The 22,448-nt window shown below is 43.8% G+C and overlaps 11 non-coding genes across 11 annotated transcripts; all 11 read right to left on the minus strand.

Moving 5' to 3' along the window:
* Positions 1-10,362: 10,362 nt before the first annotated feature.
* On the minus strand, positions 10,363-10,434 carry TRNAS-GCU (transfer RNA serine (anticodon GCU)). Its single transcript has one exon. It is a non-coding gene; the product is annotated as a tRNA-Ser (tRNA).
* A 188-nt stretch (positions 10,435-10,622) lies between these two features.
* TRNAC-GCA (transfer RNA cysteine (anticodon GCA)) lies at positions 10,623-10,694 on the minus strand. Its single transcript has one exon. It is a non-coding gene; the product is annotated as a tRNA-Cys (tRNA).
* A 58-nt stretch (positions 10,695-10,752) lies between these two features.
* Positions 10,753-10,824, minus strand: TRNAF-GAA (transfer RNA phenylalanine (anticodon GAA)). Its single transcript has one exon. It is a non-coding gene; the product is annotated as a tRNA-Phe (tRNA).
* A 188-nt stretch (positions 10,825-11,012) lies between these two features.
* Positions 11,013-11,084, minus strand: TRNAC-GCA (transfer RNA cysteine (anticodon GCA)). The gene has a single exon. It is a non-coding gene; the product is annotated as a tRNA-Cys (tRNA).
* A 1,226-nt stretch (positions 11,085-12,310) lies between these two features.
* On the minus strand, positions 12,311-12,382 carry TRNAC-GCA (transfer RNA cysteine (anticodon GCA)). Its single transcript has one exon. It is a non-coding gene; the product is annotated as a tRNA-Cys (tRNA).
* A 1,097-nt stretch (positions 12,383-13,479) lies between these two features.
* On the minus strand, positions 13,480-13,551 carry TRNAC-GCA (transfer RNA cysteine (anticodon GCA)). Its single transcript has one exon. It is a non-coding gene; the product is annotated as a tRNA-Cys (tRNA).
* Positions 13,552-14,647: 1,096 nt separating this feature from the next.
* On the minus strand, positions 14,648-14,719 carry TRNAC-GCA (transfer RNA cysteine (anticodon GCA)). The gene has a single exon. It is a non-coding gene; the product is annotated as a tRNA-Cys (tRNA).
* Positions 14,720-15,556: 837 nt separating this feature from the next.
* On the minus strand, positions 15,557-15,628 carry TRNAC-GCA (transfer RNA cysteine (anticodon GCA)). The gene has a single exon. It is a non-coding gene; the product is annotated as a tRNA-Cys (tRNA).
* A 966-nt stretch (positions 15,629-16,594) lies between these two features.
* On the minus strand, positions 16,595-16,666 carry TRNAC-GCA (transfer RNA cysteine (anticodon GCA)). The gene has a single exon. It is a non-coding gene; the product is annotated as a tRNA-Cys (tRNA).
* A 1,616-nt stretch (positions 16,667-18,282) lies between these two features.
* On the minus strand, positions 18,283-18,354 carry TRNAC-GCA (transfer RNA cysteine (anticodon GCA)). The gene has a single exon. It is a non-coding gene; the product is annotated as a tRNA-Cys (tRNA).
* Positions 18,355-19,970: 1,616 nt separating this feature from the next.
* Positions 19,971-20,042, minus strand: TRNAC-GCA (transfer RNA cysteine (anticodon GCA)). The gene has a single exon. It is a non-coding gene; the product is annotated as a tRNA-Cys (tRNA).
* Positions 20,043-22,448: the final 2,406 nt, after the last annotated feature.

A 22,448-nucleotide genomic window follows, 5' to 3' on the forward strand; every position in this document is an offset into this window, starting at 1 on the left:
GAGATCTTATCATCCTACTCGCTTTATATTAACTTTGATATGCGTGTATTGTTTCGATTCAGATGCCATCTTCATTACTCGTTCTATATAAACTCTCACTTGTGTCATTACAAAGAAAGAAGTTTATCTTAAACAGTAGTCTTAAATAATTAAATAAATATAAGTGATATGAATTATTTTAATTGTCAGTATTTTTCGATAATTATAGTTAGGTTGGTTTAAGAAACTTAATTCCTAAAATAATTTTAAACATAGCTATCTATAAAGTTATACTTCTAGGAAACACCAATGTCAGAACTTTTGTAAATTTTGGGTATATAAGGTGATTGATTCACGCTAAGAGATAAGAAATGCGCAATTGCGTGAACCTTTGGTGGAAGCTCTGCCATTAGGAGGCTAGACGTTTCTCATGTCTCACGTGTGGCGTATGTGGTGTACACCAAAGACTAGTGCATGGTGATGTTGTTAGAAACCATTATATACCGGTTGACATTGGGTGAAACAATTGGTTGTTAGACAGCAGATGAAGGTGTAATGGATAGTTAATGATTGACGTTAAATAAGATGGATATAGCAACGAAGTAACATTTTCCGAATTTCTGTATACTGCGAACGCGTTCCGGAAATTACGAACACGTTTGCTTCGATTTGCCAACTGCGAACGCGGTGACAGACAGACCCACAGACACGTCCAGTCACTCGGAGAGAGGTAAAAATTATACTTCATTACTCTATCGCCACACTTGTTTTTCTAATGGTATATACCACACACACGCTAATCTGTACTTATTGTCTTCTGACAACACCATCATATAGTCTTCTGTGTATACCACATACACGCCAAACTGAAACATTGGCTTCTACTCCATTATCATCGTTGGGATTAAGATGTACGCGCGATCGGCTTAAGTTACGAGAAACGACCAGCCTCCCAATGGCAGGGCTTCGACCAAAGGTTGACGCAATAGCGCTTATTCCTACCATTTGTGAATCAATCGCCTTATATACCCTAAATTTCCAAAATTTGGGAAAACGGTTTACTCTAGAAGTCAAACGTCAACAATAGCTATATTTTAAGAATAACGCTTCTTTAAACCACTTAACTAGAATTAAGGTAAAATACTGACGATTAAAAAAACTAATATCATTTATATTTAATTAATTATTTAAGATAAACTTATTTCTATGTACTGACACAAGTGAAAGTTTATACAGAACGAGTAATGAAGATTGCATCTGAATCGAAACACTATACGCATATCAAAGTTAATATAAAGCGAGTAAAGTAAAATACCCTCTTACAAAACCATATCATTTTCTTATTGTAGAATATTAAATGAAAATGTTTAGTATAATTCGGCATTACGATTCTTTTTGTAGTTGTGTAGCTAAAAAGCTCTGTTTCATCTCAATATTCCAAGAACATCTTTTATATCAATATTTCAAATTCAGTGTTTACTTTTTAATTCAGCCTTACTACATTTATATACAGTGTAAACGTGAAATTTAACTTTCCTAGATACACTGAATGCTACTTCTAAAGATTTTGGTAAGCGTTGTTCGGTTTGGTTCCATGAATTCGTGTGTCTTTGAGGAGGTCTTGACGGTTCACAGTGAGCCGAAAATTAAATACACTTTTGAATGATATAAATCAGGTCCTTCAATAGAACTATTGAGGATATACAGTAAAGGTTAAACGTAACCATTTCGCATGCGTATCAATTCTTACACGGTTGAATAAGGTTTACAGCAGAAAAAACGTTTACCCTTAATCTACTGGATTTGAGCAGCTATTTTGATAGACTAATCTATGGTAACTCATGTGTTTTAAAAAACAATTATTTCAAAAAACACCTTTTAAGAAATTAAGAGTCTATAGACACCTTTCTGGTATAATTATAAACCTCTATTAAGGGTGTAGTTTTACACCTAACAGGAATTAAAAAGTACCAACGTCAAAGGAATTTAAAACACCAAATTTGTCTCAAAAAGACCCTTTTTTAAAGGGTTTATTAACACTTTTTCTGGTATTAATGTACACCTCTATTCTAAGTGATTAAAACACCTAACAGGATTTAAAAAGCACCTTCCTAGAAGGTATTATTTCACACCGTTTTGAAAGGTGCGTATTGACATCCTCTCGAATGGTGCTTTTAAACACCAATAGAGGTGCTACTGGGGATGCTTTAGGAAACACCTCTAAAGGTGTCAACAGTTCCATTTTTTTAACAGTGTGGTTTCCTTTAACCTATAGACGGGCTGAATGGTCTTAGGGTTCAATTTGGTGCCATCTTTTTAAATGGCGGCCAGAAATTTAAAAAACCTTCTTTATGGAATAATGTCCACATGAAAAGTAATGAAAAATGTCCCGACGGGCTGACGAGCTACGCCGGGTGCCTTCTTTCCTAGGGTGCAACAAAAATATTAGTCATCAGTAAAGCCTACCTATACTTTATATCATTTTGATGGAAGTTCTTATTGCAAGCGAGCGACTCCGCGAGTAAAAGCTAGTTGATCAATAACCGTTAAGCGTACTAACATTTTTCGAAACCACACTATATGTCTATCCGTTTGACCCCATTCTTTGGACAGTTAATTCTAGTGAGTTTTCCTCGAATTAAACCCTACTCGTTCTCAACCAAATAGAGGCGTAAGAGATAATAAAATTGTTTAAAATTCTAATTATTATTATTTGTAATTTAGAATGGTTATAGCGAAGGTTTTTAGGTTGAAAGCAATTCTTGCAATAGTGTGTGTCAAATTGAAGGGTTCTTATAACAGAAATGACCATTTCAACCTCAATCGTGCAAGTTTCAATTTTATGTTTAGCTACAATATTTGTTTAAATATACTTAATTCAAAGGTTTCCGATATTGGAATGATATTTTGTACGCCAATCTCGTCATATTTCAACGTCATTCAGTTTTCGAATGCCATGGGTGTCGAGTCAACACATCTTTTTACGGGATCACCCATATCGAGGGAAAAGCGATATTTCGACATATTTCGGTCTTTCAGCAGAGGAGTAAGATTTTAAATCATATCGAATAATATAGAGAACGTTAAGGACAACATTTCACGAAGAAATTAACCTTATTCAAATTTTAATTTCTTGCCCTCAGTCCAATAATTTATCTTACAATCATTGAATTGCTAAGTTGTCCTATTTGACTGAAGCAACGTTTTTTTTTCGCGGCAATGACTCTTCGACTGAAGCCGCAGCAACCCTTTGTTTTTCAGGTTTGGATATCAATATGTTTAGCGCTACACTGTTAGAAAAAAAGGTGTTTCATGGGTGTTCGGAAATACCTTGAGGTGTTTATACACTCTTTTTGGAGTGTTTTTTAAATGAAATGGTGTTTTCTTCGTAAAAAGGTGCTAGTTGACTCTTTTAAGGTATTTTTTAAGGAAATTGTGATTCACGGGTACGTAGACACACCTTTAGGTGTTAATTGACCCTTATTAAATTGTTTTTTAAACGGAAATAGTGTTTTTAATATAAATCTGTTCGAATGGTGCTTAAGCCGTAATGTCGATTTAACTAAAGTAAACGGAATGATCCGTGCCGTTACAAGGGGAACTCGGGTTTGAACCAAGGACCTCTCGATCTGCAGTCGAATGCTCTACCACTGAACTATTCCCCCTTGCTAAAGGCCGTAATGTCGATTTAACTAAAAAAAACGGAATGATCCGTGGTGTTACAGGGGGAACTCGGGTTTGAACCAAGGACCTCTCGATCTGCAGTCGCATGCTTTACCATTGAGCTATTCCCCTTTTTTCCTCGCACTAATGTCGATTTAACTAAAATAAACGGAATGATGCGTCCTGTTATAGCGGGAACTCGGGTTTGAACCAAGGACCTCTCGATCTGCAGTCGTATGCTCTACCACTGAGCTATTCCCCCTAGTTCAAGGCCGTAATGTCGATTTAACTAAAATAAACGGAATGATCCGTGGTGTTACAGGGGGAACTCGGCTTTGAACCAAGTGTTAACTATCACCCCTTACCACATGTACCCTTATTTGTATCTCGCGCCACCTCAAGGTTTCTCCTAGATATGTATAGATGGCGCCACCCCTTTTACTTTTTCGTAAAACCTAAGGAGCATTGTAACGTACCTTTGCTCCCTACTCTTTTTATCCAGCGTTGGTCGGGTATAGTCATGCCCTACCAACTCCGACAATGTATGTAAGCAGTATTACTTTTCTTTCATTAAAACCTCTTGTTAATTAAACCCAAGTCTCGTAACTCAATCATATATCAACGTCAACAATTCAGAAGTGGGATATACTCAAAAACTACGCCCTGATATAATGTTTTGAGTGAGTTACCAACGTTATGAGAGACTTGGAACGCAAAGCCTAAATTAACCCTAACGAACACGTTGTCCATTGAACGTTCCCAAATGGTCAATGTTATTTCATGCTCAAACGAATACGAAATGAAATACGTTCCTAACGCTTATGTTTAAAAACAAAATTGAAAAGAAGACTGCAATTAACGATGAAAAGAAGCAGATTCGTTGTAGCCGACGACTTAGAGGCGAATTACCAGAAGTACTAACGAGCTTGGAAGCACACAAAGAAAAGATTAATAAACCCCAACGTCCAGGGATATTTTATTACGAATCTAACGTTCCTTTACACGACGCAACCACGAAAGCTACAAGTACGGCATTGGAAAACGAGAATCAAGTCAAGGTTACCACCAACGAAGGAAAGATTACCGAAACCCAACGTTCCTGGGAATTCAAAGAATCTAACGTTCCTGTAAACAAAACAAACGCAAAGGCCAACGAAGAAGGAAAGATTACCGAAACCCAACGTTCCTGGGAATTCAACGAATCTAACGTTCCTGCAAACGAAACAAGCACAAAGGCCAACGGAGAAGGAAAGATTACGATAGTCCAACGTTCCCGGATAATCGAAAACGAATCTAACGTTCCTTTACACGAAGCACCCGCTGACACTACGATCGCAAGAGAACACCGTCCGAACTCCTTCAACGATTACGAAGATTCCGACAACGACCCCTCTTACTACGAAAGCTTAAAGGGATCTAACGAAGACAGAACTCGTCACACCAACTACGATATTTTAACCGACAACAGAACCTCCTCACGAATACTCGAGGCCTTGCATCTACACGAACAACAAGATACTACGATGGCCGAAGGAGAAGCACCAGTAGGTTTTATTTCAATGGATGATTTTGCCACATCACTACAGAGAGCAGTGGATTTTGCGGTGCAACGAGCGATCAGTGCAATGTCTGACGCGCACCTCGAACAACAGAACCAACTAATGGAAGCTCAGCAAAGACAATTGGAAACGATTACAACGAACAGGCAAGCACAGCCTCATCATGTCCAAGATGGGAGTAGACTGATCCCCGAGTTCGATCCAGTCGGTTCTCCTCATCAAACTGTCGACTCATGGATTAGGAAAGTCAACGATACAGGTACTGCCTACAACTGGAGTGACAACGTAAAGATTCATCACGCAATCCCCAAGCTTAAAGGAACAGCCAAAGTATGGTACGAGGGATTAGCCACGGTAAACTACACATGGAATGAATGGACAGATCTTTTAAGGGAATGGTTCCCAACGGTTAAAGGTAGTCAAAGCCTCCACCGAGAAATGGAGCGACGAACAAAGCAGCCAAACGAAACTATTGAGGCATATTACCACGATAAGGTAGCCAAGGCACGACTTAGTGGGTTGCAGGACGATGCTATGATAGACTACCTCATAACAGGTCTTGACGATGAGAGACTTATTACGGCACTCAGTAACCGAGATTACGATACGCCACAGGAGTTGCTGAAATGCATCAAGACCATGGATGAAAGGTTAACTCTTTTGCAAACCAGCACCAGGGGCAAGTCTGAACGATTCGAGCGAGATCGACGAGAACTCAGGTCACGTAATCACCTTCCGTCAAACTCGAATTACTCCCAATCAAACTCGATTCTTAAATCAACGAATGGTGACAACACTCACCAGAAATTCAAGAGAAAGGCAAGATATAACGAAAAAGGAGAACCTATATGTTTCAATTGCTCAGAATATGGACATATTGGTAAAGACTGTACGAAACCCCAACGTAAGCTACGTTGCACAAAATGTCATCGATCTGGCCACGACGACAAGGATTGTAACGGAAATGATTCTAAGACGGTAACCCACGTAGAAACTAAAACCGGCAACGAAGCCAACGAAAAATATTTCCACGACGCTCTCCTCAACGGAAAATAAATATGTTCTTATCTTGACCTTGGAAGCAAATGCGTCGCGCTCAGAGTAAGTGGTGCTCAACGCCTTGGAATCGAATACGAGTTACCAAAGAATGGATCAGTTATCGAGGGCTACGGATCCGCAGTTACAAAGATACTAGGAGTATGCGAGGCAACTTTAAAAATTGATCAAGCTACTGCACACGTAGAAATCCAAGTAGTCCCCGACGAAGCGCAGGCTATACCACTGTTGGTAGGACAGCCGTTTTCAGAGCAACCACACGTAGTAATCGTCCGCCGCAGTGATACAGTACGCATTTTTGAAGAAACGGAAACAATGACGGAAGAAGACGACTGTCTACGGAACTTCCACATACCAGACTTACCGAAACCGAGTCTGAAACTTTGGACAAAAGAAGCTACGGTAATAGCTCCAAAATACATAGGATTTGTCGATGTACACATTGGCGAACAGAGCATGCCAGAGACAGATTTATTCATCGAACTACAGATGCGTCAGAATCCAAGTTACGAACATTGTATTCCACGAAGTATTACACGATTAAACGCGAAAGGACAAACAACGATCCCGATCATGAACATTTCGGACAAAGAACTCACCTTTATGAGCGGGCAGAATATCGCTCGCGCAGATGTTTGCACGGAAAGCCAAACAAACACGAATCCAGAGATCATGCACATGGAGGAACGCATCCTAAGCTCCGTTGCAGAAGAAGAGGTAAACATTGGCCCAACGGTGACCAATGACGAGAAGAAACTATTGATAGACCTCTTAAACGAGTATCGAGACATCCTCTCTAACGGAATAAACCATATTGGACGCACCGATCGAGCAAAAATGAAAATAGAACTAGATAACCCGAAACCGATTACGTTCCGCCCTTATCGACTATCCCACGTCGAAAGAGAAAAAGTAGCTGAAACGATTCAAGAACTACTGGAGGCAGGAATTATCTCCGAATCCGATTCTCCATATGCCAGCCCTATTCTAATCGTAAAGAAAAAGAATGGCGAAGAAAGACTATGTATCGATTACAGAGCCTTGAACCGGATAACGACACGTGACGCCTATCCACTTCCACGTATCGAAGAGCAGATGGAGCGTTTACAAGGGCATAAACTATTTTCAAGTTTGGATTTAGCCTCCGGCTATTACCAGATTCCTCTCGAAGCAGCGTCAAAGGCGAAAACGGCCTTCGTGACCCCAGATGGTCACTACGAATTTGAAGTAATGCCGTTTGGCCTCACCAATGGACCCGCTGTGTTTCAACGGATGATAAACACAATCCTAGGACATCTCCGTTACACGATAGCTATGGCTTACATGGATGATGTACTTGTACCAGCGACTACGGTACCAGATAGCATCAGTCGATTAAGAAAAGTATTCGACATGCTGCGCAATGCGAAACTAACGCTTAACCTCAAGAAATGCTACTTCCTTATGGACAAGATTGACTATTTAGGATCCGAAATCAGCAGCGAGGGGGTCAAGCCATGTTCTCGCAAAATCGAATGTGTAAAGGACTTTCCAACTCCAAAAAACGTCCACGAAATTAGAAGGTTCTTAGGATTGGCCGGCTACTTCCGGAAATTCATTGAGTATTTCGCTCTAATCGCCGCACCTTTACACCAACGTCTGAAGAAAGATGCTTCCTGGATCTGGGAAGCTGAACAAAAGAAAGCGTTCGATAATTTAAAAGAAAGGTTAACGGAAAGGCTCATATTGGCCTTATATGATCCTAAAGCCGAAAAGGAATTGCACACAGACGCCAGCCAAGTCGGGCTAGGGGCAGTGCTACTGCAGAAGGGACAGGATAACAAATTGCACCCTGTTTATTACGCAAATCGAGGAACTACCCCAGATGAAGCGCGCTATCACTCTTACGAATTAGAAACGTTAGCTATCTGTTGGGCAACTGACAAGTTCCGGGTGTATCTTCTGGGAAGACAATTCACCATAGTAACCGACTGTAACGCAGTCCGATATACGTTCGCAAGGAAAAACATAGTACCACGAATAGGTCGATGGTGCTTGAAGCTCGAAGATCTCAACTACACGATCATCCACCGACCAGGTACCTCTATGTCTCACTTTGACACTCTTAGTCGCGCCCCGTATGGCGAACCCGAACACGTTGAAATAGCAAATGGACTCCAGATTGCTCACATGGCCCTCACGACCGACGATTGGCTCGTGACAGCTCAGAAGCTAGATCCTAAAATCACAGCTCTTATGGAGCAAGTGAGGAAAACGAAGGGACTGACCAAGGACGACGTCCAAACGAAGAGAGATTTCACGGTAAAAGATGGGAGACTTTTTCGACAAACGGATTCCGAAAACCCAGAACGCAACCGTCTCTTATGGGTCGTACAAAACCAGGCCCGATGGCAGATCGTAAAACATAATCATGACGATATAGGCCATTTCGGAGTAGATAAGACATACGGCAGATTACAAGAAAGATTTTGGTTCCCGAGAATGAAGCGCTATACTCGACGATATATCTCCGCTTGTCTCGAATGCCTATTTCATAAAACGCCAGGAGGCAAGAAGCCAGGTTACCTCCACTCGATTGACAAGATTGGTAAACCAATGGACACTATTCACGTTGACCACTTAGGTCCATTCGTAACGAGTACCAAGGGAAACGTTCATTTAATCGTAATCGTAGACGCTTTCACCAAATTCATGATTCTGCGACCAGTTCGCAACACCGGAGCCGGACCAGCACGAAAAATTCTTGACGAGGTAATAGGAATTTTTGGCGCTCCACGACGAATCATAACTGATCAAGGTTCGTGCTATACGAGCAAACTCTTCGAAAACTTTTGCAAAGAAGCCAAAATCAGTCATGTAAAGAACGCTACCGCTACCCCCCGAGGCAACGGCCAGGTAGAACGATACAATAGAACAATCACACCAGCAATTGCAAGTTTATGCCAACGACCGGACGAAAAGGATTGGGATGCCCACCTTACGCAAGTCCAATGGGGCATCAATAACACAATACACCGTGCCACGAAATGTACGCCATTTTCGTTGTTGTTGAACTTTCCCTCACGACCTCCCAAGGGAAACGAGATTTTAGACGCGCTAGACTATCCAGTCGACGAAGAAATGGTAAAGAAAAGGAGTCAGGCCTTTAAACACATCAAGGCTGACCAAGAACGCCAAAGGATGAGGTATAACGCCAAGCGAGCGAAAGCATTCGAGTATAATGTGGGCGACATGGTGGTAGTCGAACGAGAGCCCGCAGCCACGGGGCAACCCCACAAAACTAATGCAAAATTTAAAGGCCCGTACATCATCACAAAGAAACTGCCTTACGATAGGTATGTCATAGAAGATGTTCCAGAGATTCAACGGACCCAACGCTTCTATCGCAACACGGCACCCGCGGATAAACTGAAAAGATGGTTCCTATTCGATGGTCACGACCAGCTCAGTTCCTCTTCCGACGACGACACTCAAGAAGACGTAGAACCAACCCAAGCACAGGTTCCAGGTTCCCCACCCGTTTCCGATGTACCTGATGGCGAGGATTTGCACGAGAATGACGGCGACGTTCCAGAAGCCCAGCCGCGAGCAAGTTCACGACCCCGCCAGAAACCAAAGTACCTGAAAGACTATGATCTCAACTAATGTTAACTATGATTTAAATTTAACTTACGCTATTAGTCAGGAGTCTAATTTTAACGGATGGCCGAATGTTAACTATCGCCCCTTACCACATGTACCCTTATTTGTATCTCGCGCCACCTCAAGGTTTCCCCTAGATATGTATAGATGTCGCCACCCCTTTTACTTTTTCGTAAAACCTAAGGAGCATTGTAACGTACCTTTGCTCCCTACTCTTTTTATCCAGCGTTGGTCGGGTATAGTCATGCCCTACCAACTCCGACAATGTATGTAAGCAGTATTACTTTTCTTTCATTAAAACCTCTTGTTAATTAAACCCAAGTCTCGTAACTCAATCATATATCAACGTCAACACAAGGACCTCTCGATCTGCAGTCGAATGCTTTACCATTGAGCTATTCCCCTTTTTTCCTCGCACTAATGTCGATTTAACTAAAATAAACGGAATGATGCGTGCTGTTATAGCGGGAACTCGGGTTTGAACCAAGGACCTCTCGATCAGCAGTCGAATGCTCTACCACTGAGCTATTCCCCCTTGTGCAAGGCAGTAATGTCGATTTAACTAAAATAAACGGAATGATCCGTGCTGTTACAGGGAAAACACGGATTTGAACCAAGTACCTCTCGATCTGCAGTCGAATGCTCTACCACTGAGCTATTCCCCCTAGTTCAAGGCCGTAATGTTGATTTAACTAAAGTAAACGGAATGATCCGTGCTGTTACAGGGGGAACTCGGGTTTGAACCAAGGACCTCTCGATCTGCAGTCGAATGCTCTACCACTGAGCTATTCCCCCTAGTTCAACGCCGTAATGTCGATTTAACTAAAATAAAGGCAATGATCCGTGCTGTTACAGGGGGAACTCGGATTTGAACCAAGGACCTCTCGATCTTCAGTCGAATGCTCTACCACTGAGCTATTCCCCCGCGATCATAACCTTAATGTCGATTTAACTAAAATAAACGAAATGATCTGTGCTGTTACAGGGGTAACTCGGGTTTGAACCAAGGACCTCTCGATCTGCAGTCGAATGCTTTACCATTGAGCTAATCCCCTTTTTTCCTCGCACTAATGTCGATTTAACTAAAATAAACGGAATGATGCGTGCTGTTATAGCGGGAACTCGGGTTTGAACCAAGGACCTCTCGATCTGCAGTCGAATGCTCTACCACTGAGCTATTCCCCCTTGTTCAAGGCAGTAATGTCGATTTAACTAAAATAAATGGAATGATCCGTGCTGTTACAGGGAAAACACGGATTTGAACCAAGTACCTCTCGATCTGCAGTCGAATGCTCTACCACTGAGCTATTCCCCCTTGTTCAAGACCGTAATGTCGATTTAACTAAAGTAAACGGAATGATACGTGCTGTTACAGGGGGAACTCGGGTTTGAACCAAGGACCTCTCGATCTGCAGTCGAATGCTCTACCACTAGCTATTCCCCCTTGTTCAAGGCAGTAATGTCGATTTAACTAAAATAAACGGAATGATCCGTGCTGTTACAGGGAAAACACGGATTTGAACCAAGTACCTCTCGATCTGCAGTCGAATGCTCTACCACTGAGCTATTCCCCCTTGTTCAAGACCGTAATGTCGATTTAACTAAAGTAAACGGAATGATCCGTGCTGTTACAGGGGGAACTCGGGTTTGAGCCAAGGACCTCTCGATCTGCAGTCGAATGCTCTACCACTGAGCTATTCCCCCGCGATCGTAACCTTAATGTCGATTTAACTAAAATAAACGAAATGATCCGTGCTGTTACAGGGGTAACTCGGGTTTGAACCAAGGACCTCTCGATCTGCAGTCGAATGCTTTACCATTGAGCTATTCCCCTTTTTTCCTCGCCCTAATGTCGATTTAACTAAAATAGACGGAACGATCCGTGCTGTTATAGCGGGAGCTCGGGTTTGAACCAACGACCACTCGATCTGCAGTCGAATGCTCTACCGCTGAGCTATTCCCCCTTGTTCATAACCGTAATGTCGATTTAACTAAAATAAACGAAATGATCCGTGCTGTTACAGGGGTAACTCGGGTTTGAACCAAGGACCTCTCGATCTGCAGTCGAATGCTTTACCATTGAGCTATTCCCCTTTTTTCCTCACCCTAATGTCGATTTAACTAAAATAGACGGAACGATCCGTGCTGTTATAGCGGGAGCTCGGGTTTGAACCAAGGACCTCTCGATCTGCAGTCGAATGCTCTACCACTAAGCTATTCCCCATTGTTCAAGGCCGTAATGTCGATTTAACTAAAATAACGGAATGATCCGTGCTGTTACAGGGGGAACTCGTGTTTGAACCAAGGACCTCTCGATCTGCAGTCCAATGCTCTACCACTGAGCTATTCCCCCTAGTTCAAGGCCGTAATGTTGATTTAACTAAAATAAAGGCAATGATCCGTGCTGTTACAGGGAGAACTCGGGTTTGAACCAAGGACCTCTCAATCTGCAGTCGAATGCTCTACCACTGAGCTATTCCCCCTTCTTCATAGCCGTTATGTCGATTTAACTAAAATAACCGGAATGATCCGTGCTGTTACAGGGGGAACTCAGGTTTGAACCAAGGACCTCTCAATCTGCAGTCGAATGCTCTACCGCTGAGCTATTCCCCCTTGTTCATAACCGTAATGTCGATTTAACTAAAATAAACGAAATGATCCGTGCTGTTACAGGCGGAACTCGGGTTTAAACCAAGGACCTCTCGATCTGCAGTCGAATGCTTTACCATTGAGCTATTCCCCTTTTTTCCTCGCCCTAATGTCGATTTAACTAAAATAGACGGAACGATCCGTGCTGTTATAGCGGGAGCTCGGGTTTGAACCAAGCACCTCTCGATCTGCAGTCGAATGCTCTACCACTGAGCTATTCCCCCTAGTTCAAGGCCGTAATGTTGATTTAACTAAAATAAAGGCAATGATCCGTGCTGTTACAGGGCTAACACGAGTTTGAACCAAGGACCTCTCGATCTGCAGCCGAATGCTCTACCACTGAGCTATTCCCCCTTTTTCAAGGCCGTAATGTCGATTTAACTGAAATAACGGAATGATCCGTGCTGTTACAGGGGGAACTCGTGTTTGAACCAAGGACCTCTCGATCTGCAGTCCAATGCTCTACCACTGAGCTATTCCCCCTTGTTCAAGGCCGTAATGTCGATTTAACTAAAATAAACGGAATGATCCGTGCTGTTACAGGGGGAACTCAGGTTTGAACCAAGGACCTCTCGATCTGCAGTCGAATGCTCTACCACTGAGCTATTCCCCCTAGTTCAAGGCCGTAATGTTGATTTAACTAAAATAAAGGCAATGATCCGTGCTGTTACAGGGAGAACTCGGGTTTGAACCAAGGACCTCTGAATCTGCAGTCGAATGCTCTACCACTGAGCTATTCCCCCTCGTTCATAGCCGTAATGTCGATTTAACTAAAATAAACGGAATGATCCGTGCTGTTACAGGGGGAACTCAGGTTTGAACCAAGGACCTCTCGATCTGCAGTCGAATGCTCTACCGCTGAGCTATTCCCCCTTGTTCATAACCGTAATGTCGATTTAACTAAAATAAACGAAACGATCCGTGCTGTTACAGGGGGAACTCGGGTTTAAACCAAGGACCTCTCGATCTGCAGTCGAATGCTCTACCACTGAGCTATTCCCCCTTGTTCAAGACCGTAATGTCGATTTAACTAAAGTAAACGGAATGATACGTGCTGTTACAGGGGGAACTCGGGTTTGAACCAAGGACCTCTCGATCTGCAGTCGAATGCTCTACCACTAGCTATTCCCCCTTGTTCAAGGCAGTAATGTCGATTTAACTAAAATAAACGGAATGATCCGTGCTGTTACAGGGAAAACACGGATTTGAACCAAGTACCTCTCGATCTGCAGTCGAATGCTCTACCACTGAGCTATTCCCCCTTGTTCAAGACCGTAATGTCGATTTAACTAAAGTAAACGGAATGATCCGTGCTGTTACAGGGGGAACTCGGGTTTGAGCCAAGGACCTCTCGATCTGCAGTCGAATGCTCTACCACTGAGCTATTCCCCCGCGATCGTAACCTTAATGTCGATTTAACTAAAATAAACGAAATGATCCGTGCTGTTACAGGGGTAACTCGGGTTTGAACCAAGGACCTCTCGATCTGCAGTCGAATGCTTTACCATTGAGCTATTCCCCTTTTTTCCTCGCCCTAATGTCGATTTAACTAAAATAGACGGAACGATCCGTGCTGTTATAGCGGGAGCTCGGGTTTGAACCAACGACCACTCGATCTGCAGTCGAATGCTCTACCGCTGAGCTATTCCCCCTTGTTCATAACCGTAATGTCGATTTAACTAAAATAAACGAAATGATCCGTGCTGTTACAGGGGTAACTCGGGTTTGAACCAAGGACCTCTCGATCTGCAGTCGAATGCTTTACCATTGAGCTATTCCCCTTTTTTCCTCACCCTAATGTCGATTTAACTAAAATAGACGGAACGATCCGTGCTGTTATAGCGGGAGCTCGGGTTTGAACCAAGGACCTCTCGATCTGCAGTCGAATGCTCTACCACTAAGCTATTCCCCATTGTTCAAGGCCGTAATGTCGATTTAACTAAAATAACGGAATGATCCGTGCTGTTACAGGGGGAACTCGTGTTTGAACCAAGGACCTCTCGATCTGCAGTCCAATGCTCTACCACTGAGCTATTCCCCCTAGTTCAAGGCCGTAATGTTGATTTAACTAAAATAAAGGCAATGATCCGTGCTGTTACAGGGAGAACTCGGGTTTGAACCAAGGACCTCTCAATCTGCAGTCGAATGCTCTACCACTGAGCTATTCCCCCTTCTTCATAGCCGTTATGTCGATTTAACTAAAATAACCGGAATGATCCGTGCTGTTACAGGGGGAACTCAGGTTTGAACCAAGGACCTCTCAATCTGCAGTCGAATGCTCTACCGCTGAGCTATTCCCCCTTGTTCATAACCGTAATGTCGATTTAACTAAAATAAACGAAATGATCCGTGCTGTTACAGGCGGAACTCGGGTTTAAACCAAGGACCTCTCGATCTGCAGTCGAATGCTTTACCATTGAGCTATTCCCCTTTTTTCCTCGCCCTAATGTCGATTTAACTAAAATAGACGGAACGATCCGTGCTGTTATAGCGGGAGCTCGGGTTTGAACCAAGCACCTCTCGATCTGCAGTCGAATGCTCTACCACTGAGCTATTCCCCCTAGTTCAAGGCCGTAATGTTGATTTAACTAAAATAAAGGCAATGATCCGTGCTGTTACAGGGCTAACACGAGTTTGAACCAAGGACCTCTCGATCTGCAGCCGAATGCTCTACCACTGAGCTATTCCCCCTTTTTCAAGGCCGTAATGTCGATTTAACTGAAATAACGGAATGATCCGTGCTGTTACAGGGGGAACTCGTGTTTGAACCAAGGACCTCTCGATCTGCAGTCCAATGCTCTACCACTGAGCTATTCCCCCTTGTTCAAGGCCGTAATGTCGATTTAACTAAAATAAACGGAATGATCCGTGCTGTTACAGGGGGAACTCAGGTTTGAACCAAGGACCTCTCGATCTGCAGTCGAATGCTCTACCACTGAGCTATTCCCCCTAGTTCAAGGCCGTAATGTTGATTTAACTAAAATAAAGGCAATGATCCGTGCTGTTACAGGGAGAACTCGGGTTTGAACCAAGGACCTCTCAATCTGCAGTCGAATGCTCTACCACTGAGCTATTCCCCCTTGTTCATAGCCGTAATGTCGATTTAACTAAAATAAACGGAATGATCCGTGCTGTTACAGGGGGAACTCAGGTTTGAACCAAGGACCTCTCGATCTGCAGTCGAATGCTCTACCGCTGAGCTATTCCCCCTTGTTCATAACCGTAATGTCGATTTAACTAAAATAAACGAAACGATCCGTGCTGTTACAGGGGGAACTCGGGTTTAAACCAAGGACCTCTCGATCTGCAGTCGAATGCTCTACCACTGAGCCATTCCCCTTTGTTCATAACCGTAATGTCGATTTAACTAAAATAAACGAAATGATCCGTACTATTACATGGAGAACTCGGGTTTGAACCAAGGACCTCTCGATCTGCAGTCGAATGCTTTACCATTGAGCTATTCCTCTTTTTTCCTTGCCCTAATGTCGATTTAACTAAAATAGACGGAACGATCCGTGCTGTTATAGCGGGAGCTCAGGTTTGAACCAAGGACCTCTCGATCTGCAGTCGAATTCTCTACCACTGAGCTATTCCCCCTTGTTCAAGGCCGTAATGTCGATTTAACTGAAATAACGGAATGATCCGTGCTATTACAGGGAGAACTCGGGTTTGAACCAAGGACCTCTCGATCTGCAGCCGAATGCTCTACCACTGAGCTATTCCCCCTTTTTCAAGGCCGTAATGTCGATTTAACTGAAATAACGGAATGATCCGTGCTGTTACAGGGGGAACTCGTGTTTGAACCAATGACCTCTCGATCTGCAGTCCAATGCTCTACCACTGGGCTATTCCCCCTTGTTCAAGGCCGTAATGTCGATTTAACTAAAATAAACGGAATGATCCGTGCTGTTACAGGGGGAACTCAGGTTTGAACCAAGGACCTCTCGATCTGCAGTCGAATGCTCTTCCACTGAGCTATTCCCCCTAGTTCAAGGCCGTAATGTTGATTTAACTAAAATAAAGGCAATGATCCGTGCTGTTACAGGGAGAACTCGGGTTTGAACCAAGGACCTCTCAATCTGCAGTCGAATGCTCTACCACTGAGCTATTCCCCCTTGTTCATAGCCGTAATGTCGATTTAACTAAAATAAACGGAATGATCCGTGCTGTTACAGGGGGAACTCAGGTTTGAACCAAGGACCTCTCGATCTGCAGTCGAATGCTCTACCGCTGAGCTATTCCCCCTTGTTCATAACCGTAATGTCGATTTAACTAAAATAAACGAAACGATCCGTGCTGTTACAGGGGGAACTCGGGTTTAAACCAAGGACCTCTCGATCTGCAGTCGAATGCTCTACCACTGAGCCATTCCCCTTTGTTCATAACCGTAATGTCGATTTAACTAAAATAAACGAAATGATCCGTACTATTACATGGAGAACTCGGGTTTGAACCAAGGACCTCTCGATCTGCAGTCGAATGCTTTACCATTGAGCTATTCCTCTTTTTTCCTTGCCCTAATGTCGATTTAACTAAAATAGACGGAACGATCCGTGCTGTTATAGCGGGAGCTCAGGTTTGAACCAAGGACCTCTCGATCTGCAGTCGAATTCTCTACCACTGAGCTATTCCCCCTTGTTCAAGGCCGTAATGTCGATTTAACTGAAATAACGGAATGATCCGTGCTATTACAGGGAGAACTCGGGTTTGAACCAAGGACCTCTCGATCTGCAGCCGAATGCTCTACCACTGAGCTATTCCCCCTTTTTCAAGGCCGTAATGTCGATTTAACTGAAATAACGGAATGATCCGTGCTGTTACAGGGGGAACTCGTGTTTGAACCAAGGACCTCTCGATCTGCAGTCCAATGCTCTACCACTGGGCTATTCCCCCTTGTTCAAGGCCGTAATGTCGATTTAACTAAAATAAACGGAATGATCCGTGCTGTTACAGGGGGAACTCAGGTTTGAACCAAGGACCTCTCGATCTGCAGTCGAATGCTCTACCACTGAGCTATTCCCCCTAGTTCCTGGCCGTAATGTTGATTTAACTAAAATAAAGGCAATGATCCGTGCTGTTACAGGGAGAACTCGGGTTTGAACCAAGCACCTCTCGATCTGCAGTCGAATGCTCTACCACTGAGCTATTCCCCCTAGTTCAAGGCCGTAATATTGATTTAACTAAAATAAAGGCAATGATCCGTGCTGTTACAGGGATAACACGGGTTTGAACCAAGAACTTCTCGATCTGCAGTCCAATGCTCTACCACTGAGCTATTCCCCTTTGTTCATAACCGTAATGTCGATTTAACTAAAATAAACGAAATAATCCGTACTATTACATGGAGAACTCGGGTTTGAACCAAGGACCTCTCGATCTGCAGTCGAATGCTTTACCATTGAGCTATTCCCCTTTTTTCCTCGCCCTAATGCCGATTTAACTAAAATAGACGGAACGATCCGTGCTGTTATAGCGGGAGCTCGGGTTTGAACCAAGGACCTCTCGATCTGCAGTCGAATGCTCTACCACTGAGCTCTTCCCCCTAGTTGAAGGCCGTAATGTCGATTTAACTAAAATAAAAGGAATGATCCGTGCTGTTACAGGGGGAACTCGGGTTTGCACCAAGGACCTCTCGATCTGCAGTCGAATGCTCTTCCACTGAGCTATTCCCCCTAGTTCAAGGCCGTAATGTTGATTTAACTAAAATAAAGGCAATGATCCGTGCTGTTACAGGGAGAACTCGGGTTTGAACCAAGGACCTCTCAATCTGCAGTCGAATGCTCTACCACTGAGCTATTCCCCCTTGTTCATAGCCGTAATGCCGATTTAACTAAAATAAACGGAATGATCCGTGCTGTTACAGGGGGAACTCAGGTTTGAACCAAGGACCTCTCGATCTGCAGTCGAATGCTCTACCGCTGAGCTATTCCCCCTTGTTCATAACCGTAATGTCGATTTAACTAAAATAAACGAAACGATCCGTGCTGTTACAGGGGGAACTCGGGTTTAAACCAAGGACCTCTCGATCTGCAGTCGAATGCTCTACCACTGAGCCATTCCCCTTTGTTCATAACCGTAATGTCGATTTAACTAAAATAAACGAAATGATCCGTACTATTACATGGAGAACTCGGGTTTGAACCAAGGACCTCTCGATCTGCAGTCGAATGCTTTACCATTGAGCTATTCCTCTTTTTTCCTTGCCCTAATGTCGATTTAACTAAAATAGACGGAACGATCCGTGCTGTTATAGCGGGAGCTCAGGTTTGAACCAAGGACCTCTCGATCTGCAGTCGAATTCTCTACCACTGAGCTATTCCCCCTTGTTCAAGGCCGTAATGTCGATTTAACTGAAATAACGGAATGATCCGTGCTATTACAGGGAGAACTCGGGTTTGAACCAAGGACCTCTCGATCTGCAGCCGAATGCTCTACCACTGAGCTATTCCCCCTTTTTCAAGGCCGTAATGTCGATTTAACTGAAATAACGGAATGATCCGTGCTGTTACAGGGGGAACTCGTGTTTGAACCAAGGACCTCTCGATCTGCAGTCCAATGCTCTACCACTGGGCTATTCCCCCTTGTTCAAGGCCGTAATGTCGATTTAACTAAAATAAACGGAATGATCCGTGCTGTTACAGGGGGAACTCAGGTTTGAACCAAGGACCTCTCGATCTGCAGTCGAATGCTCTACCACTGAGCTATTCCCCCTAGTTCCTGGCCGTAATGTTGATTTAACTAAAATAAAGGCAATGATCCGTGCTGTTACAGGGAGAACTCGGGTTTGAACCAAGCACCTCTCGATCTGCAGTCGAATGCTCTACCACTGAGCTATTCCCCCTAGTTCAAGGCCGTAATATTGATTTAACTAAAATAAAGGCAATGATCCGTGCTGTTACAGGGATAACACGGGTTTGAACCAAGAACTTCTCGATCTGCAGTCCAATGCTCTACCACTGAGCTATTCCCCTTTGTTCATAACCGTAATGTCGATTTAACTAAAATAAACGAAATAATCCGTACTATTACATGGAGAACTCGGGTTTGAACCAAGGACCTCTCGATCTGCAGTCGAATGCTTTACCATTGAGCTATTCCCCTTTTTTCCTCGCCCTAATGCCGATTTAACTAAAATAGACGGAACGATCCGTGCTGTTATAGCGGGAGCTCGGGTTTGAACCAAGGACCTCTCGATCTGCAGTCGAATGCTCTACCACTGAGCTCTTCCCCCTAGTTGAAGGCCGTAATGTCGATTTAACTAAAATAAAAGGAATGATCCGTGCTGTTACAGGGGGAACTCGGGTTTGCACCAAGGACCTCTCGATCTGCAGTCGAATGCTCTTCCACTGAGCTATTCCCCCTAGTTCAAGGCCGTAATGTTGATTTAACTAAAATAAAGGCAATGATCCGTGCTGTTACAGGGAGAACTCGGGTTTGAACCAAGGACCTCTCAATCTGCAGTCGAATGCTCTACCACTGAGCTATTCCCCCTTGTTCATAGCCGTAATGCCGATTTAACTAAAATAAACGGAATGATCCGTGCTGTTACAGGGGGAACTCAGGTTTGAACCAAGGACCTCTCGATCTGCAGTCGAATGCTCTACCGCTGAGCTATTCCCCCTTGTTCATAACCGTAATGTCGATTTAACTAAAATAAACGAAACGATCCGTGCTGTTACAGGGGGAACTCGGGTTTAAACCAAGGACCTCTCGATCTGCAGTCGAATGCTCTACCACTGAGCCATTCCCCTTTGTTCATAACCGTAATGTCGATTTAACTAAAATAAACGAAATGATCCGTACTATTACATGGAGAACTCGGGTTTGAACCAAGGACCTCTCGATCTGCAGTCGAATGCTTTACCATTGAGCTATTCCTCTTTTTTCCTTGCCCTAATGTCGATTTAACTAAAATAGACGGAACGATCCGTGCTGTTATAGCGGGAGCTCAGGTTTGAACCAAGGACCTCTCGATCTGCAGTCGAATTCTCTACCACTGAGCTATTCCCCCTTGTTCAAGGCCGTAATGTCGATTTAACTGAAATAACGGAATGATCCGTGCTATTACAGGGAGAACTCGGGTTTGAACCAAGGACCTCTCGATCTGCAGCCGAATGCTCTACCACTGAGCTATTCCCCCTTTTTCAAGGCCGTAATGTCGATTTAACTGAAATAACGGAATGATCCGTGCTGTTACAGGGGGAACTCGTGTTTGAACCAAGGACCTCTCGATCTGCAGTCCAATGCTCTACCACTGGGCTATTCCCCCTTGTTCAAGGCCGTAATGTCGATTTAACTAAAATAAACGGAATGATCCGTGCTGTTACAGGGGGAACTCAGGTTTGAACCAAGGACCTCTCGATCTGCAGTCGAATGCTCTACCACTGAGCTATTCCCCCTAGTTCCTGGCCGTAATGTTGATTTAACTAAAATAAAGGCAATGATCCGTGCTGTTACAGGGAGAACTCGGGTTTGAACCAAGCACCTCTCGATCTGCAGTCGAATGCTCTACCACTGAGCTATTCCCCCTAGTTCAAGGCCGTAATATTGATTTAACTAAAATAAAGGCAATGATCCGTGCTGTTACAGGGATAACACGGGTTTGAACCAAGAACTTCTCGATCTGCAGTCCAATGCTCTACCACTGAGCTATTCCCCTTTGTTCATAACCGTAATGTCGATTTAACTAAAATAAACGAAATAATCCGTACTATTACATGGAGAACTCGGGTTTGAACCAAGGACCTCTCGATCTGCAGTCGAATGCTTTACCATTGAGCTATTCCCCTTTTTTCCTCGCCCTAATGCCGATTTAACTAAAATAGACGGAACGATCCGTGCTGTTATAGCGGGAGCTCGGGTTTGAACCAAGGACCTCTCGATCTGCAGTCGAATGCTCTACCACTGAGCTCTTCCCCCTAGTTGAAGGCCGTAATGTCGATTTAACTAAAATAAAAGGAATGATCCGTGCTGTTACAGGGGGAACTCGGGTTTGCACCAAGGACCTCTCGATCTGCAGTCGAATGCTCTACCGCTGAGCTATTCCCCCTTGTTCATAACCGTAATGTCGATTTAACTAAAATAAACGAAATGATCCGTGCTGTTACAGGGGGAACTCGGGTTTGAACCAAGGACCTCTCGATCTGCAGTCGAATGCTTTACCATTGAGCTATTCCCCTTTTTTCCTCGCCCTAATGCCGATTTAACTAAAATAGACGGAACGATCCGTGCTGTTATAGCGGGAGCTCGGGTTTGAACCAAGGACCTCTCGATCTGCAGTCGAATGCTCTACCACTGAGCTCTTCCCCCTAGTTGAAGGCCGTAATGTCGATTTAACTAAAATAAAAGGAATGATCCGTGCTGTTACAGGGGGAACTCGGGTTTGCACCAAGGACCTCTCGATCTGCAGTCGAATGCTCTACCGCTGAGCTATTCCCCCTTGTTCATAGCCGTAATGTCGATTTAACTAAAATAAACGGAATGATCCGTGCTGTTACAGGGGGAACTCAGGTTTGAACCAAGGACCTCTCGATCTGCAGTCGAATGCTCTACCGCTGAGCTATTCCCCCTTGTTCATAACCGTAATGTCGATTTAACTAAAATAAACGAAACGATCCGTGCTGTTACAGGGGGAACTCGGGTTTAAACCAAGGACCTCTCGATCTGCAGTCGAATGCTCTACCACTGAGCCATTCCCCTTTGTTCATAACCGTAATGTCGATTTAACTAAAATAAACGAAATGATCCGTACTATTACATGGAGAACTCGGGTTTGAACCAAGGACCTCTCGATCTGCAGTCGAATGCTTTACCATTGAGCTATTCCTCTTTTTTCCTCGCCCTAATGTCGATTTAACTAAAATAGACGGAACGATCCGTGCTGTTATAGCGGGAGCT

The sequence above is a fragment of the Phalangium opilio genome, unplaced genomic scaffold (genome assembly GCF_054372755.1).
Source record: "Phalangium opilio isolate 3A_F unplaced genomic scaffold, DU_Popi_V2 ptg000053l_1, whole genome shotgun sequence".
Classification (NCBI taxonomy): Eukaryota; Metazoa; Arthropoda; class Arachnida; order Opiliones; family Phalangiidae; genus Phalangium; species Phalangium opilio.